Below are 17,903 nucleotides of genomic sequence, written 5' to 3'. Positions count from 1 at the left end.
AAAGATTCATTTTAGTGTTTGACTCACAGCTGTGTAGACACATGTTTTAACCTGATTGTTCTCTCTCTCTCTCTGCTGAGTTCATTGTTCTTAGAAACTACCTCATCTGCACTGCCACAGTCAGAGGTACACCTTGGAGGCTTCTGGCCTCTCGGAGGTACCAGTCCAAAGTGGCACAAACGCCCTGAACTGATTGAAGCTATCCTGCGTGGGCGGCCCACCCCCTGCCATCACCACTTCAGAGGCTGGGACAGCAGCAGGACATCCTGTTTGAGTTTAGAAACCTCCACCGGGTCCCCTCCTCCCCGCTCCCTTCCCCTTGCCTCCTCCAGTCCAGCAATGAAACAAAGAAACCTGAGAAGTAATCTCTGAAAGAAGAGACTTCTCAGGCTTTGATTGTCATGCTGGCCTCGAGCCAAGCCTGAGTCTGCCTCAAAAATGGACCCAGAAGGGGGACTACTGGAAGGCAGTCAAAGACCCCCCCACCCATCACCACCATCACCACCTCCCTGGCACCACCACTACGGAATTCCCATTAGCTTTGCCTTTTTGTTTAAAGGGAAAACTAAAAGGCTTCTAAGATATTCTCCAAGCTGGTAGTAAAACACCAGAATGACTTGTTCATGTGCATAACAAATTGGGAGAGAGGGAGATGGGTGTGTACATGTAAGTGTGTGTGTGTGTGTGTGTGTGTGTGTGTGTGTGTAAGCATGTTTACAACTTGACTAGTAAAATCATCCCAGGCCAAACATCTCCTTAAGTACAGAACATGATGTTTCTAATTTCCAAGAATGTTTTAATACTTTTACTACTGATGTATGTCTCCACAAACAACATCATGTACTACTTAGCATGCCATACATTTTATAAAGAATATCTCACTGTTTGCATCAAATATTTCATAAACATACTCAGAAAAAATAATGAAGGATGTCAGCATTCTGCTTCTGTGCTTTTCTGATTACGATAGTCTCATGAAAAGGGGATTTTAATTCATTCTCACTTGAAATGCAGCAGATGCCAACCATGAGAGAATGAAGGTGCTAATTTATAGTCTTTTAAAAGTTGCATAAAGAGAAAGTAAAAAAAAAAAAAGTGCAAGCTTAGCAATAAAAAGAAGTAAAAACACCCATGATACCAGGGTGGGGTAGGGTAGGGTGGAGTGAGGTGCAGTCGAGCCCTTTCGTCTCTAACCAAGGAGGTCTGCAAGAAACCACAGAAGTTTCTACTAATTTGAAATTCCACCAGCTGAGAAATAAAGCACGCTGGGTTATTGAAGTTTGGTCTTGGCACCTTGTGCATGGGAAATGAAACTTTTCAGCTTGTAAGAGGCTTGTAGATTTGTTATAACTTTTTTCCTTCTTTCAAAGGCTAAACAACAGGCAGGAGTTAGAGATGTGGGCTGCATATATTTCCTAGTTGACAGCAGCGGATCAACAGTGAAGGACTAATGAACCAAATGAAGGCAGCAAAGAAGTAAGGTTTTGGCAAATGGCAAAGAGATTCATGAGTAATGTTTACTTCTAATTTAGCTAAATTCTGTTTTTAATTAGCAACCAGGATATTTTTGCTGCAGTGATTTAGGAGGCTCTTTCTCTTGTCAGGTGTTGAGTCCCAGACTCTGATCTGGTGAGAGGAAGGAAAAGCCAACATGCCCACTGTAAGGGAATTCCTGGGCTCCCTTCCACTGCTCCCTCCCCATCTCTGCACTCACAGCCTTAGAGGTTGGGCCCATTGTGGGACAGCTGGCTTCTCCCACTGTACAAGCTGTAGGTAAGTGTGGATTTGAAGGCTAGTTCTGAACACATGAGGCACATCCTCAACCTTGCATGTGATCACACCCACCCACCAAAGTATTGAGAGTATGTCTTTCCTCTTTAGTTATATATTTTTAAGTAGTGTTTTATTAGGACTAATGGCCAGGAATGATGCATCTATTTTATGACAGGAAGAATTATGTAAAGAAATGTTTTAGCCAGGCTAATGCTGGGAGTGGGGGTGAGGCTTGACGCAGAATGTCAAATCTCCTGGAGATTGGGCTCTGGCTGCCAGCATATTAGGCTAGAACCTACTGGGTTGGGGGCTTTAGTCCCAAGGATGGGCATGGGGGTATGTGTGGGTAGAATGCTAAGGACAGAAGATGCTTTCAGTGGGAAAGCCAGGGAGGGCATTAGAATTTAGAGAAGGTAGAGGAGAATGAAGGAGCAAACTTGAGGAGCAGAGGTTCCTAGATGTGATCTGGAAGGCACCAGGCACTGGTGGAAATGACGTGACTGCGGTGAAGTTAGCATGTAGTTTAGAATCCATAGTGCTGTCTCTCATCTCTGCTCCTCCTGGTCCTTTAGCCTGGCACAAGCTAATAATCTTCCAGGACTTGGCTCCGCCTCTCGCATCTCCTCTCATACCCTCCCCCTCTCTCCCCAGTCCCATGCCAGCCTTGCCTTTGTAGCTCTGTCTCCTTCTGCACTGAGGCACAACCCTCTCCTAGGACAGATGGACAGTCTCTACTTTTATTCCGTCTAGGCTGTATGCTGCTAGAGGATAGAGAACATGTACTTATCTCTGGTTCCCTGAGCAGTGTATTGAACAGTGACTGTGCCAGGCGCTACAGTGGATGCTTAACATATAGTGTTTAAATTAATCCTCAACAACCACCCCGTGTAGTACTCTCACAGTCCACGTTATGAGGAAGTGATTAAAGTACCTTTCCCAAGGTCAGGATGCAGACACAGACATGGAGTCCAGAGCCCATACTCTTCACCATGTACCCCCTTCCCTGGAAGATCCTCAAGACACTTTTGCTGAATTTGAATCGGTAATTTATATAGGGCTTATTTTGTTGCACAGAGTAGGTGCTTCTTGGGGTGGTGGATCCCTGGAGCCTTCTTTGACTGTAGGCACAGGCCCAGATCATTTGACTTCAGAACTCATTTGGACTGAATAGATGTGTATTTGTCTAGCGGAGTCATTCCTGGCAGGTCCCACTATACTTCAGTGGGTGCAAGAAAACCCGTGTTATAACTGGGTGGGCAAAGGGTGGATTCTGATGATACTTGTGTTTGTGTGTGCGTGTTTGCTTTTTACTATCCAAGGTACCTCCATTTTATTATTTCAGGGTAATTTCTCTATTACTATAACTTAAAAAGGGAAGAGGAGCCCTCTTTTCTTGGAGTAGTGTGGATAGGAGGGTCAGAGAAGAGGGAGGGAGGAAGAAAAAAGCCCTACTTTTTATGAAATCAAGACTCATGAATTAATGCCTTGATCGACTCATGTGTGGCAAAAAGGCTTTCAAGGGCAGAGATTGTGCACTTGGTTATGAAAGGCCCTTGAGGGGGCAGAAGGGAGTCCAGGAGCCATCACATCTGTCCCCAGGTTTCCAGGATCCCAGGCCCATCTACTTTCCCCTAAATGCAGAACCAGCCCAGCCCTAGGCGCCGTCCAAACCCTCCGCCAACACCTTTGTAGGTTCAGACCCTGGTGAGTCAAATCCTGCTTTAATCTGTGGAGTAAAGAAATTGGAGAAAATTCCATAGAGCTGAAAAAAAAACAATCTACTTTCATTGAATCATTGAGTTAAAAAGGAAGCTGCGCAGTTTGGCCATGAGCCAGTTTGCCCTCACTCCTACTTCTCACTCTTGAACTTTTAAGCAGGGAGACACCCTGAGTCCAATTCCACTGGGTGGTGTTTAGGAATGAGACTGAAATCAACCCTTAAGCTTTCATGAGTTTCCAAGTTCATTTATATTTTTCCTCCAATACTTGGCAAGTGGCCTCAGGGTGATCTTGCCTGGGTCCCCTTTGTGTGCACCCTTAAGCTCTGAGTTACAATCAACTGGGATTAAATTCTCCTCCAAGGCAGCCTCCTCCCGGGAGGGAAGAACAAATACGTGAATTAAGCAAAGAACTACCTGATGGCACTTGAGGGCCAGGTAGGCTGGCTGCTCCCATTCCTCCTTCCTCCCCCTCCCCACCTCCCTGAAAACACAGTGCCCCTACCCACCAAACCCCAGTGACAGGTATGGGAGAGGGCGAGAAGGGCCTCAAAGGATCAAGTCCTTCCCTCTCAAGGAATGCTTAGCCCAGCCTAACTCCCTAAGCTTCACTGGCCACTATCACTGAGCCTGGTGCCCCTTTACTAACCTGGTGTTGGCAAACCACAGAAACCAACCCCTTCTCCCAAATCCAGACGAGGCCAATTAACTCAACAACAACAAGCCCAGAAGGCATAAAAGCATTTTCGTAGCAGAGATCTCTTTAATGTGGTAATAGAAGCTGCTAGCATTGAAACCTATGTGCTGAGCAGAGGGCTAGATTTCTAACAAATGTTATTCCACGTGTTCTCCCATTTTACAGTTCAAATAACTGAGGTTCAAAAAGATGAAGTACTTGTCTGAGCAGATGGTGGAGCCTGGATTTAAACCCTGGTCTCTTTATTCAAGCTTCCTTTTTCTCATGTGCCCCTTCCCACAACTCCTGCTACCTGGTCAAGAGAGGTCCTTGTCCTGATTCAAGTTTCAGAGGGCCCCTCTCAACGATGGAGTCTGGGGGGACCAAGAGAGTTCTGCCAATCCAAGAGTAGGCCTGCTTCCCAGGCCCCATTTAAAGCAGAGATTGCTTTATTTTCTAACTTAATTTTCATTTGCAATTTCCACGGCCAGCTGAGCTCACAGAACATGAGCTCCTTTTTTTTTTTCCTTCATCTCCAACTCAGGCTGGGGAGAGATGGTAGATACTAGACAAGCTACTCAGAGTCCTGGTCTAAGGAAAACTTAAATGTTGATGCAGATGGTTGGATGGGTTTCTCAGTCTATGATATGGGGGGAAAATGCTGGATGTGAGGATCAAAGTTCTTGGTTACTACTTAAAATTTGTCTGTCCTTATTTAAGACACTTTACCTATCTAAGGTCCTTTTTTTTTTTCCGATTCATAAGATGTGAGAAGTACCTCAATCTTCTGGTGGTTGAGAGGGTTAAATTAAACAGCACGTTAAAGTGTCAAAGCACTTGGGAAGTGTCAGGCCTCATAAATGGAGTAGAGTCTGAATAGCCAGAAACAGACCTATGAGCCTTCTCCTTCTGTTCACTCAGATGGACCACCCATACAACCAATTCCAGCCTGAAGACCCTGGAGTCTCCTGTAAGGCCAAGATGGGTCCAGATCAGGAGCTGCTGACTCATGGAGTGGGATTATCACCTCCAGTCACGTGTTCCAGTGCATTTCCATAAATGGTCCCGAGGTCATAGGTCTGCAAACTCAGAAGTGTTCTACACCACAGGAACTTATTCTTGCCTAGAGGATAAGGAAGACCCTGCCCACCAAGACAGGGTTAAAATACTCATCAGAACCAAGGTTGGGGTTACCACCCAGAATTTTATTATGACAGAAAATCTTAAGAATTACTAAAAATAAAACCACAAAAAACCTGGACCCCTTTCTAGTGCCAGGTGAGTGTGCTTTCTTGAGCACAAATGGCAAACATGAAACACAGCACATTCCCACGTTCCTGATGGCATGACAGTATGCACAGGGCTTCCTTTGCCTCTTCCGGTCTGTGTCCATCATGTCCTTCCTGCTTCCCTCCCCTTTTCATCCTTCCCTCCCAACAAATTATCTTCTCATCACCTGCAAGCAATTCTCAGGAACAGCTTCAGGAGGAAGGTGGTATTTTGTGCTGCAGAGAATGTGGACTTTGGTGTCAGAAAGACCTGGGTCCTACCACCAGCCCGCCATCTCCTGGTTATGTAATCATGGGCAAGCTGCTTATCCAACTTCTCTTGTAGCAGTGATCAATCGACCTTCCCCTACCATAGTGTCTGGCATCTAAATGTGTTCACTAAATGGCGGCCATTATTATTACTGAAGATTATGCTTAATATATAATATTGTGCTTTTTGCTCAAAGCACAAACAGTAGGTGCTTAATAAAGCATGAACAAATGGCTGACTGAATGCAATGAATAGAATAGAATGGGATACGAAATTTCCCATTTGTGAGTTTTCAGTTTCATAAAAGCAGAAGATAGCCAAGAGCAGTGGCCCGACAACTCCATCTTGCCCAGAGTCCCCAAACGGGAGGGTTGCTTTCAGGCTTAGCTGTTTGCAGTCCTGTCTCCAGCTCTGCCTGCCAGTGTGGAGCACACCTTGCATCTGCTTGCCCACTGTGCTTGCCTGTCTCCCCCTCCGTCCTTCGCTGATATGGGTCATGTTTAGCTGTAACGCTCCCTCAATGCCTGCAGGATGAAACAAGTAGGCGGCAATAATTAAGAAATCACAGGCACATACCTCTCAGATATCATAATTGCCCAAATGTCAGGTGCCAGTGTCTCTACAAGCTTGCTGTTGCAGTCTACTGTGTAAACAGTTCCACCCACTGCAGGTGAAAAGAATCTTAATTTTTTCAGGACTGGGAAAGTTTGATTTTTTTTTCTCCGAACAGAAGATTTTCAGTTATTGAGGATATTGGCCTCCCCCCCCCCTTCCGCCCCCCCAATTAGGGGTTTCTGAGTACACAATTGTAAATTCAACATTTGCTGGTCCTAAACTTTGGAGTTGATTGGCTTAGAATCATCCTGCTCAGGAAGTCTCTTAAACATGATAGTGAATATTGATACAATAAGTGGACATTCTTTTGACAGAGAATGAAGTACAGAGGAAGATTTAACTTTGAAAATTTGATTCACAGCCTCCAGCTGTGAATACATACTCCAGTATACCTACTTTCATGATGATCCTTTCTCTTTCAAACCAACACCTGCACAAAGGTTTTTGGAAATCAATATTCAGCAATTTATGTATAAGGAAAGATACTTATTCCAGTTAGATTCTTCTCCCTATGCCCTACAAAGCTAGTATATATGGATCCCTCTTGCATTTCTAATAATATTGAGTGTGAGTTGCCTACTTGCCTTTAAGGATGCCATGTTTTCCTGTCTTAGATGAGGAAGCAACCTAAGGATGAGGTACCAGGGGTTCCATAGTCCCCTTTGGAGAAATGCTGTACTTATCACAAGGAAACATCTAGTTTACCCTAAGAAGGGACATCTTGACTGCTGGATGGTAAGACATATATTTAACCTTCATCATCCATTTCCTTCACTGTGCTGGGTTCTGATGAGAACTTCTAGAAAGTAGCACGTGGTTAATTCTCTTGGATCATTCATTCATTTACCCAACAAATATTTGAGGATCTAATATGTTGTCCTAGGTTGGACATTAGGAATGCAACAGTATATAGACTCCAGTCCTTGCCCTCAGAAGGCTTACTGTCTGGCACAAAAGACAAATATTAAAAAAAAAGAATAGGAAAAAAATTATACAAGTATAAACTTCCACACTGTAACAAATGCTTTAATGCAACTGAGTAAAATGAAAGCATGTGAAAACGAACCCGAGAAGGTGAGAGGTTACAAAGAGATGCTAACAAAGGTAGGTATTGGGTAATGCTAATGTTTTTTGTATCCCCAGTCCCTTGGATAGTGCCTGGCTTGATATCAATCTGTTGTGTGAATTAAATCATCTTTTTGCTCTAGAGTCTTTAATTTTAGCAAGTCAAAACTTGTACAGGGGAGTGGATACAGCTTAATGGTTGAGTGCCTGCCGCCCATGTATGAGGTCCTGATTCAATCTCTGGTACCTCCTTTAAAAAAACCAAAAAACCTTGTGCATACTGTCTATTGAACCAGGAACCATTCTGAGTGCTTTATATGTATTAGCCTATTCACTCCTCCCTCAAAAATCTTTGAGGTAGGTATTGGTATATTGATATTCTACCTTTAAGGGTGAAGGATTTGATCAAAGTCACAGGGATTTAAGTGTAGAGTCTGAATTTGACCTTTGGCCATCAGACTTCATAATCTCAGTCATTATCCATTGTTCCTCACTGCTTTTAAAAAGGTAATAGTGCTCGTGGCAAGTTGTAGGGATGTGATGAGTAGTGGTGAAGTAGAAGAAATGAGTGGAAGGAAATAGATCAGCCCTGGGGGGGGGGGGGGTTACAGTTTGAGGGGAAAAGTAATGGAGCCGTATAGCTATGTCACAGCTCACCCCTATCACCTGGCCCCTAGCTTTGCACCTTCTTCACAGCCTTTCCTGTCACCCAAAGCAGAGTTTTCCCTTTCCAGGAGAGTCCTCTCTTTCTAGGTGGCTAGTAGTTGGTCCTTGCTGGTAGGAGAATCTACATTTTGCAGGCACCACTAGGCTTCACCTTCCATTTACGACTGCCGGATATGCCCTCTCTGGCAAGCAGACTTAGCATCACCATCATCTTTCTTTCCTCAGCTTTTTCCTTCCCCTTCCCTCCACATCCTGGAAGCCACACATGGAATGGGTGGACAAAGCGAGTTTGGGTCTGAGTACCAACTGGACTGTACATATCTTAGGGTCCTTACAATCTTTGTTTCTCCTAGTCCTCAACCTTTCTCCTGAATCAGGGAGAATGAGAGCAGGCAGTTCTCTTCGCCCCTCTCAGGACCATCACAGGGAAAGTCTGAGGAAATTCTTGCTGCAGGTGCCCATTCTCCAGCAAACCAATTCCCACTTCCATTTTCAGTCATTTTAACTTCTCTTTTCTCAACCTTCATATGTGTTCCCCTTTGGCTCTTTTGTTTCCCTTTGGGTGCCAATTCCCTTACTCAGGAGCACATGTTCCATCATCAATTTTCCTGTTTTGGATATATATATATAAGTGCAACTGGATTTACTATAGAAGGAGCTGACAGATGTGACCTTTCTATCCGAGCTGGTGCCCTATACCTGAGAGCAAGAGCTGGAAAAAAGCTTATTACATCTTGTACAGAGGAAAAAAGGTAGTCCAAATAGTTTGACCTTAAGCCCTAAGATCTGATCCTTGGAAAACACTGTCCAGAAGGTCCTCTAGTTATGGACACATGAGGTTCATAGCAATTACAGATTTCATTTGTTCTCAAGCCCTGTCACACAAAAAAGATTTGTTTTTAAGATGTGGAAATTAACAAACTGAAAATATGGAAGTGGAGAATTTTGTTAATTTCAAGGCCTTTAGTGTTTCCTTGTATTACAAGAGGTGGGATTTGAGGGGCATTATAACCTGTGTTTACATGAGACTGACCTCAAGGGGCCCTTTCGTGTTGCCAAGGGAACATGATGTTATTCTGGAAAGGAGAAGGCCCAGACTCGGGCTGCAAGGAGAAACTGGAAAAGGCTGCTTTCATTGTGGATGGAGTGGTATTTCTGTGACTGTTTCCTTTGGGGGGAAAATTTATTTTGTAGCAGAGAGTACCTGAATACTAATTTTTTGTTGGGAGATGTGTGTCAGACCTTGTTGGAGCAGTTATCCCAAAAGATGTGGGAAAACTTTAGGCAGCAGCATCAAGAGGTCATGCTCAGAGCCTGGCCTGAGATGGTTATTGAACACGGTTGGCTACCTAGACTGTTCTCATTCATCCCCAAACTTAGCGATAGCTGGGAGTGTAGGAGTGGAGATGGTACCACAGAGAAGTGGTTAATTCAGGGAGCCAGTCCTCTTCAATTTATTCTGCTCAGGCTTTTCTTTAGAAATGTGTAAGTTTTCAATAGGATTATGCTTTTAGTTCTCCGAGACCTTCAGTTCAAGTGGTTGAGCTGTCATTAAATATTCTTAGGACTGATTGGTTATTAAAACACCAGGAATATGATACAAACAGTATGGCCCACAGGGCCCAGCATTGTGGACCTGAAGAAAAGTCACATACCAAAGAAACCATAAACAAACCAAAGATTTTCACTGGCAAAGCCTAGTTTAAATATTAAATTGAATCCAGCAGGGTCAACATATTCTATTTTAAAATAATTGACTCTGTATGTCATAGAATATATGAAACCAAGCATTTACAAAGAGGCAATAATTCAAGGTGAACTATAGTATCAAAACCAAGTAGCATATCAATACCCTAAAAGGAGCTTATTAATAATGCTAAAATGAAATTACTGCTGATGTTTGGATTTATAGAATGAGCAATGCAATTAATCCATTAGAAAGTAGGTTGGGGGGGAAGCAGACTTGGCCCAGTGGTTAAGGCATCATCTACCACATGGGAGGTCCGCGTTTCAAAGTCCTGGCCTCCTTGAGCCGTGTGGAGCTGGCCCATGCGCAGTGCTGATGCGCCCAAGGAGTGCCCTGCCATGCAGGGGTGTCCCTGCATAGGGGAGCCCCATGTGCAAGGAGTGCGCCCCGTAAGGAGAGCCGCCCAGCGCCAAAGAAAGTGAAGCCTGTCCAAGAATGGCATCACACACACACAGAGCTGACACAACAAGATGACGCAACAAAAAGAAACACAGATTCCCGTGCCACTGACAACAACAGAAGCGGACAAAGAACATGCAGCAAATAGATACAGAGAACAGCTGGGGGGTGGAGAGGGGAGAGAAAAAAAAAAGTAGGTTGGGGATTTTGCTTTGATATATGGGAAAGGAAGGCAGCTATTCAGGTAGGCCCCTACTGTTAGTTTTTTGTTGTTGTTGTTTTTCCTTTTCCCTTTTCCATTCTGTTAGCTCAAAGCAAAACAAATGGTCTAACTCTAAATTATTTCCCTGATGTAAGTCAGAACCCACCTCTCTGGCTGGACGAACCTATTTGTAAACGGTCAGATTTCCCCATAGGAGCTGTGAGACACACACATGGTTGATAGAGATTACAAATGTTGCATAGGTCCATGCAATTTATAAACATGTATCTGTAATGTATTTAAAATAAAGACAGATGGAAGAATGTACCCACCAGGTGGTGGGACAGGAATATGTATGTGTATTGTTCCAGGTCCTCGTCAGGTATTGCTCCCGCTCCTTGTCAGGTATATATTATGGCGTAGAGAATATGTGCACATGTACCCAAGAAAGCCCCAGAGAGAGGAAATTGAGGTAGGCACACAATTCATCTCTAGTTGCCCACCTGCCAGATATTGGCAGACTACTCAGGGTCACAACCCACATGTTGTGAACCATGATTTTACCTCCCTGGGTAGCATGTGGTTTTGAAGGCAAAGGCCGTGAGTTTACATTCCCTGCTGCCATATGTATGCAGTTAGTGGACAACTATGGTCTCTTTATATGTACATGGCCACAAATCATTACCGAGTGAGGCCTGGCTGGTGGACTTGATCTCCTGCGAATTCCACATATGCTTTACCTTACTCTAAAATGAGCTGGAAGAAAATATGCAGTACTGGTTGCTTTTAACAGACACATACACAGTCTTTTCTTCTTGTGGAATTACAGTGTGTGAAGCTACAAAGGGCAATGGAGGGAGAAACAACTTTTCCTTAATCTACTTATACATTAAAAAAGCAGAAAAATGGAAACAGACAAAATATAATTGGCTGTTGTAATTAATTCTGATTCATCATAGGAACTGAAAGGACGTGACCATCTCTATTTTTGGTGTATGAGTTCTCATTGACAAACTATGTCATTCCCAGTTTCTTTTCCTTCTCTCTCACTTTCCTTCTGTTCTTTTCTTCCCTTCCTCCCTACATTCCTTCTTTTCTCCTTCCTATGTATGTACATTTTGTTTTCCTCATGTCTTCTCACTTCATAAAGGATTCGGGACAATAAACAAGAGGAAAAGATGCAAGGAAGCAATAACTTCAGCACCATGACCATTGAGAGCATGAGCTGACCATAAAGACCAATACATTTTATTATTATTGAGTCTCCTTAGAATAAAGATCAAAGGGAAATACAATTTTTTTATTATCGAAAGGAAGAAACAAATAACTTCCTCATATGTATAAGGTTTGTGTGTATATATATATATAAGGTATATATATAGAAAGGGATCAGGGGAGGTGAGTGATGTGGATTTGAGTGAGGATTTAGGGCCCCCATCTGTTATTCTTTTTGGTTCTTAATGTCTAAATATACAGATAAGTATAGAAAATAACATTACAAATACCCAGACCACTCACTCACCTCAGAGCTTTAATAAAGCTTAAAATTTTTTCCATATCCTTCAAATATATATAAAGACTATTTCAGATACAAGTGAAAATTCCTGCATACCTCTCTTTGGTTCCATTTCCTTCTGTCTTCTCCAAAGGTAATTATGAATATGTGTATCATTCCCATGTACATTTTATCCATGTTCCTACTGATAGACATTTAGGTTGTTTCCTTTTTTTTTTTTTTTTTTTTTACCGCAATGATGTGTATTGAACATATCTCCTCGTGCACAATTTGCCAGTTTCTCCCTCAAGCAGTAGCATTTAAACTCTTAAAAATACTTTTTATATTATAATCCAATGTGCATTCAAACACTTAAAAATATTTACCCTTCTGTCTTGGGTCCCTAGGAACAGAGCTGTAGATAGAATTTGTTGTACAAGAAAAAACCTGTGAGGAAGTGAGGAAAGCAGGAAAGAACAGGGGAAGACGCTAAAGTGTGGCTTTAGCAAAAGCTTTGCCTCTGTCTGGTCCCTCAGGGAGTCCTGGATTGTGAATGGCACCATAGGTTTGTCCCACCTTGTCTAGCTTTCATACCCCTTATCTGTCAGTCATTGGCTCAGGGTTACCTGGTGGTGAGGATGTAATCTCCCAGGCATTTCCAGGTGAAGTGGCCCCCATTAGCCAAGGGCAAGTCTCTGGAAAGAGGCAGCTGTGAGCAGTTAGCAGCTAATTCAGCAGCTGGGGAGAGGGGGTGTGCATTAGCCCATATAGGGATCTTGGCAGGGCATGAACAGCATTGACATCTTCCACCTTGATACATTCTGATGATCTCCTTCCTCCTCCCTTCCTCCCTTCACCTTCTCCTTTCCTTTCCCACATTCTGTTCATGTTATTACCTATTGTGGCAGTTTGATATTGTTTATAAATTCCAAAATAGATATTGGATTATGTTTGTAAACTGGTCTGTCCCTCTGGGCATATTAGATTATATTGGATTCAGAGGTTTCACTTTTAAAATAATGATGAAGGCTTTGATTGGGTTGTATCTACTTTGGCTCTCTCTGGGATCCTCCTGAGGTGTGCATAAGCATGACCCCTCTGATGACTTCCCAACTCTTTTTGGAAGACTCGTAGCCATATAAACTCACTTGTCTTTGCCATTTCCCCCTTTTATTCAAGGTCAAAAAGCAGTTTTTAACACTTGATCCAACATGTAGGCTGAGATTCTGCTGGTCTGAGTTGACCCTTTTATTCAAGGTCTCTTTCTAGTTGCATCACCAGTTAGTGATTGGTAGTAATCCCTCCGCACTAGGGAGGCTCATCCCCAGGAGTCATGTCCCATGCTGGGGGGAAGGTAATGCATTTACATGTTGAGTTTGGCTTAGAGAGTGGCCACATTTGAGCAACACGGAGGTTCTCAGGAGGTAACTCTTAAGCACCCTGCAGCTCTAGGCCTAGTTTATATTTCAGGCACACAGGCTTATAAGCATAGTCATCAGTGTCAAGGGCTCATTATTGGACCATCCTTCCTTGTTGGTCTTTGCCATTGCACTTGGGGTTTAATTGCTTCTTAATTGGTATTGCTTTATAATAAATCATGATATCAGACATGGCCAAACTACTTGTGTTTTTCATAATTTTCTGCCCTTTTTTTTCCATGTGAATTTTAAGATCACCATTTTAAAATATTATGAAAATTTATGTTGGGATTTTGATTGGACTTGAATTTATATATTTATTATTGAGAAGACATATCTTTATGATTTCGAATCATTCCATCAATGGACATTGTATATCACTACATTCATTCAGGTCTTCTATGTCCTTCAAAGTTGTTTTTAAGTTTTTCCCATAAAGTTACAGCATATTTTTTAGTAGATTTATCCTTAGATATTTTTTATATTTTTTTATTTTGAATGGTATCTTTTAAAATATAGTATGTGGTTATTGCTGGTGCATAGAAACACTGCTCATTTTTGTACATAAACCTTGTTGAACTCCATCTTAGCTGATTCTAATTTAGTGCAGATTCGTTTATTTTCTCTAGAGAATATATGCAAATAAGGAGAACTTTGCTTGTTCCTTTCAAAGTCTTTTGTTATTTCTTTCACTTTTATCCTATCAGCTAGGACTTTATTACAGTATTGAACTGAAGCAGTCATGGTGAGTGAAATGGTTTATTAAGCTCATGCTTGCTGTAGGTTTATGGTCGATTCCATTTGTTAATGTAAAATAAGTTCCCTCTATAATCCTAGTTTGCAGAGATTTTTAAAAATATTGATGAATATTACATTTTGGCAAGTAATTTTTTTTCCACATCTGTAAAGATATATACTTTTTTAATATGTCTATAAGGTGTATGACAGATTTTCTTACATTAAATCATACTTAAATTCCTGAGATAAGCCCTCCTTAGTTTTTATACTCTGCTGAATGATTTGCTAATATTTTAGTTAGCATTTTGCTCTGTTTGAAAAATACATCCTTTTCTTTTACTGCCCTTATCTGGTATTGATATCAATGTTATAACAGCCTTATAAAATGAGCTGGAAATGCTACTGCTTCTTTTTTCTCTGAAACAGAGATTACCAGATGGAACACAAAACCGAAATCTAATTTTATATTACCTATAAAAGATTCATAAAAACCAAGCTCTGCTTTTTATTATGTAAGTGTTTTTTTTTTTTTTAATCTTTTAACATGCCTTATTGTTACAGGGGCCAAACAAGGCAATCTTTTGATGATATTGCTTAGGACATTTGTTTATTTAAAAATGGCGGAAGAAGGCAAGAGCATAGGATTATGGAGAGTACTGGGTGTCTCTTGAGAGTAGGCAGGCTGGTAAATCAGTGGTAAGTCAGGGGAAGAGGGTAAGCCTGCCCCCCCCTCCTCCTCGGACTCCTGTAAACTTGATTTGCTGTTTCCCTCCCAGAGAATATACCCCAAAAGTCTCTCAAATGTGGAGATGATTTTTATTTTTATCTCATGGCATGGGAAAACAGGGTCAGTTGTCAAACTCTCCCTGTTCTAAGCTATAGGACAAATAGGATGACAGTTTAATTGCCTGCATTCTTGGGCTGGCAACCCATGAGGTTCTGAGATAAAAGGTGAGATCTTAGGGTGCTGGCTTTTAAAAATGTCACCAGTCCAGACTACAAGAGAACCTGATTCCTGATTCCTTAATACTGTATCTCCCTATGTCTATCCATATTCTCCAATCACAGTATGTTTAAAAATTAATTTCTCCTTTATGTTTTTTAAAACTCCCACCCATGTGAAAAATCGTCTCACTACAACATTGTTGTTCTTCCAGATATCCCTCTTGAGCCCTGCACACCTCCCTCTCCGTCCTTACCCTGACCTCCCCTCCCCTGCCCAGCACCAAAGAGCGGGGATGTCATGGCAGGGCCATGAGCAGTGGTGCCGTCTGGCTGACCTTCTGTTACTAGGCTGTGACTCTGGAGAGAAGGCTGCTAGGATGTTCCCTATCGGGACAGCAGGGGTCTGTGGGGAGGATTGCAGAGTGGATCCCCCGCTTATCGGAGTGCTCCACAAGCAGGTTGGTCTGAGGGTGGTAGCATCCAGGCTGGATTTCAAGGCCTCGTTATCATCTGATCCACGGATAAAAGGTCCCCAAATGATCTAGGGACCATAGGCCCCTTTGTCGGGTTGAACGCCTCGTGGTAGAAACGGCCACTTGTGGGGTGGACCAGCCTTCCCGTGATTTTCCAAATAAGCAGAGTCTGGGACACTGAATTTAATCACAGAATTAAGCCTCTCTTTCTTCTTCTTCATGAGGTCATCGAACATTTCTGCCTGCCTCATAGTCCGAAAGAAGACATCTAAAAGAAAACCACTCTTGCATGGAGGAGTCTCCAAACTCTTCTCGTTGAGCATCGCCACCATTTCATTTCTCACGCGTTTCCCAGCATCCGTTGTCGCCTTCAGCTTTTTCCCCAGCTCCGAGCCAGATGCCACCACGGCCCCCAGCATGTCCACAGAAGCCATATGGCAGACAGAAGTTTTCAGCTAATGTGGATGCCTGAGTACCCTTGTCAGCGCTGGGTGCCCCAGCCAGCCCGGCCCGGATGCCTTTCGGGAGTGCGCTTGGGTGGCACTTGAGGAGCCATGCACGCAGATGTCTCTGGCTGCTGCGCAACCACACGTCTCACAGTCTAGCGCTTCCTTATTATGTAAGTTTTAACACTTAAATTGATTAAGATTTCTGAAACATTTCAGCTTATTTCTCTCCTTTGATTTTAGGTTTTCTGTTTGCCTTCTTTGTTCTTATTTTCTTGTACTTTCTTCTAGTATACTAATTAGGTTTCTATGCCCTTCTGTTATTTTATGAGCTAGATTGTTTTCTAACCATTTTAGTTGTTACACTTGAATTTTTAACAAAATATTTGATCATACGTTTTTCTGCCAATATTACCTATTCGATATTTGTATCTTCTTATCAAACATAACAAGAATCTTGCTTTTACTACCCAATGAACAGTAGTGTATTCCCATCTTTAAATTTTGTTTAGGGTTTTATGAAGCTTTAAAATTTCAAAGGAGTTTTCTAATTTTTTTTTTTTTTTTGATCACTGCCTAATTCATTTCTGGGATTATTTTTCTTCTGATTGAAGTAAATCATTTAACAGTTCTCTTAGTTAATGTCTGTGGGCAGTAAATTCTCTAAGTCTTTGGTGAAAAATGACGTTATTTTATCCATACAATTGAAAGATTTGGGCATAAAATTATAACTTGACAGTTATTTCCTATTAATCCTGAAAATTTTATTCTGTTATTTATTGGTATTGATTGCAGCCAAGGAAAAGTCTGCTATCAGCTTAATAGTTCTCTTTACCAGGTAATCTATCTATTCTGTCTAGAAGCTTTATAAGTCTTATGTTTTCTTTGATACTATACAGTTTCATTATGATGTGTCCAGATGTGGATTTATACTTAAATATTCCATTTAAGACTTAAAGGAACACTTCCAATATGAGCACTTATATATATATATATATATATATATATATATATATATATATATATATATATATATATATATAATTTAATATTAGAAAACTACCATTTATTATGGCTTCAAATCTTTTTCCTCCTTCATCTGTCATTTCCTAAATTACTAGTTCACACCTTCTCCTCTTTCATCAAACCCCTAACTCCTCCTCTTCCTATCCTTAATCAAAGCAAGTCTCTTCATCTTCTACCCCAAGACTGCTTCTCTTATGGTAATTTTCTTCTCTTTCTCTCAAATTCAATCCATCAACAATTTTGTTAGCTTTCATTTAAAAATAAACCCGGAAGCAGACTATTTATTCTTCACCACCCTCACTGTCACCACCCAAGTCTAAACTGCCACTATTTATTGTCTGGAAATTGTAATAGTCTTGAAGTGGTCATCTTGCTCCTACACTTGCCACCAAAGTCTAATCATTTAGCATTTGAAGTTGCACTATCACTCCTGGTCCCTACCTCCTCCGTTTTTCTCCATGGTACTTATCACAATTAATCTGATATCTTTTCTTACCTCTTCCCCTTCCCCTCCTCTTCCATCTGCTGGTTATATTTAATGTCTCTCTCACGAGTATGTAAGTCAATGTGAGATAAAGATACTCAGAAGTATAAGAGATTTTGTCTGTTTTATTAACTTGTTATACTCTGCACTGGAACAGTGCTACACAGTAAACATTCAATAAGTATTCGTTACATGAATACATAGATTTGAAGAAAGAGGAATAAACTTATGTTATAATTATAGTCTAAGGGATTTCCTTTTCTTCTACTGAATGTTTTTCAGACTAAGATATCTTCCACTTAAGTAGATGAGAGTTAGAGAAATCAAATAGATGATAACAAATGTCTCTCAAATAATTAAGAATCTGAAACTATTTCAGAGATTCAGCAAGCTGCCCTGGATTTTAACATTCATGGGTTGTTTTGTTTTGTTTAGAAGTAAGGACATATGACTACAGTTTTAGTTAGGACATGATAAG

The 17,903-nt window shown here is 41.6% G+C and overlaps 1 pseudogene; it reads right to left on the bottom strand.

Annotated features, from left to right (window-relative positions):
• Positions 1 to 3,427: 3,427 nt before the first annotated feature.
• The window catches only part of LOC101416588 (adenylate kinase 2, mitochondrial-like), a 28,017-nt pseudogene continuing 13,541 nt past the window's right edge, over positions 3,428 to 17,903 (bottom strand).

The sequence above is a fragment of the Dasypus novemcinctus genome, chromosome 8 (genome assembly GCF_030445035.2).
Source record: "Dasypus novemcinctus isolate mDasNov1 chromosome 8, mDasNov1.1.hap2, whole genome shotgun sequence".
Classification (NCBI taxonomy): Eukaryota; Metazoa; Chordata; class Mammalia; order Cingulata; family Dasypodidae; genus Dasypus; species Dasypus novemcinctus.
The sequence above is the reverse complement of the archived record's forward strand: the minus strand, read 5'-3'. Positions and strand labels throughout refer to the sequence as shown.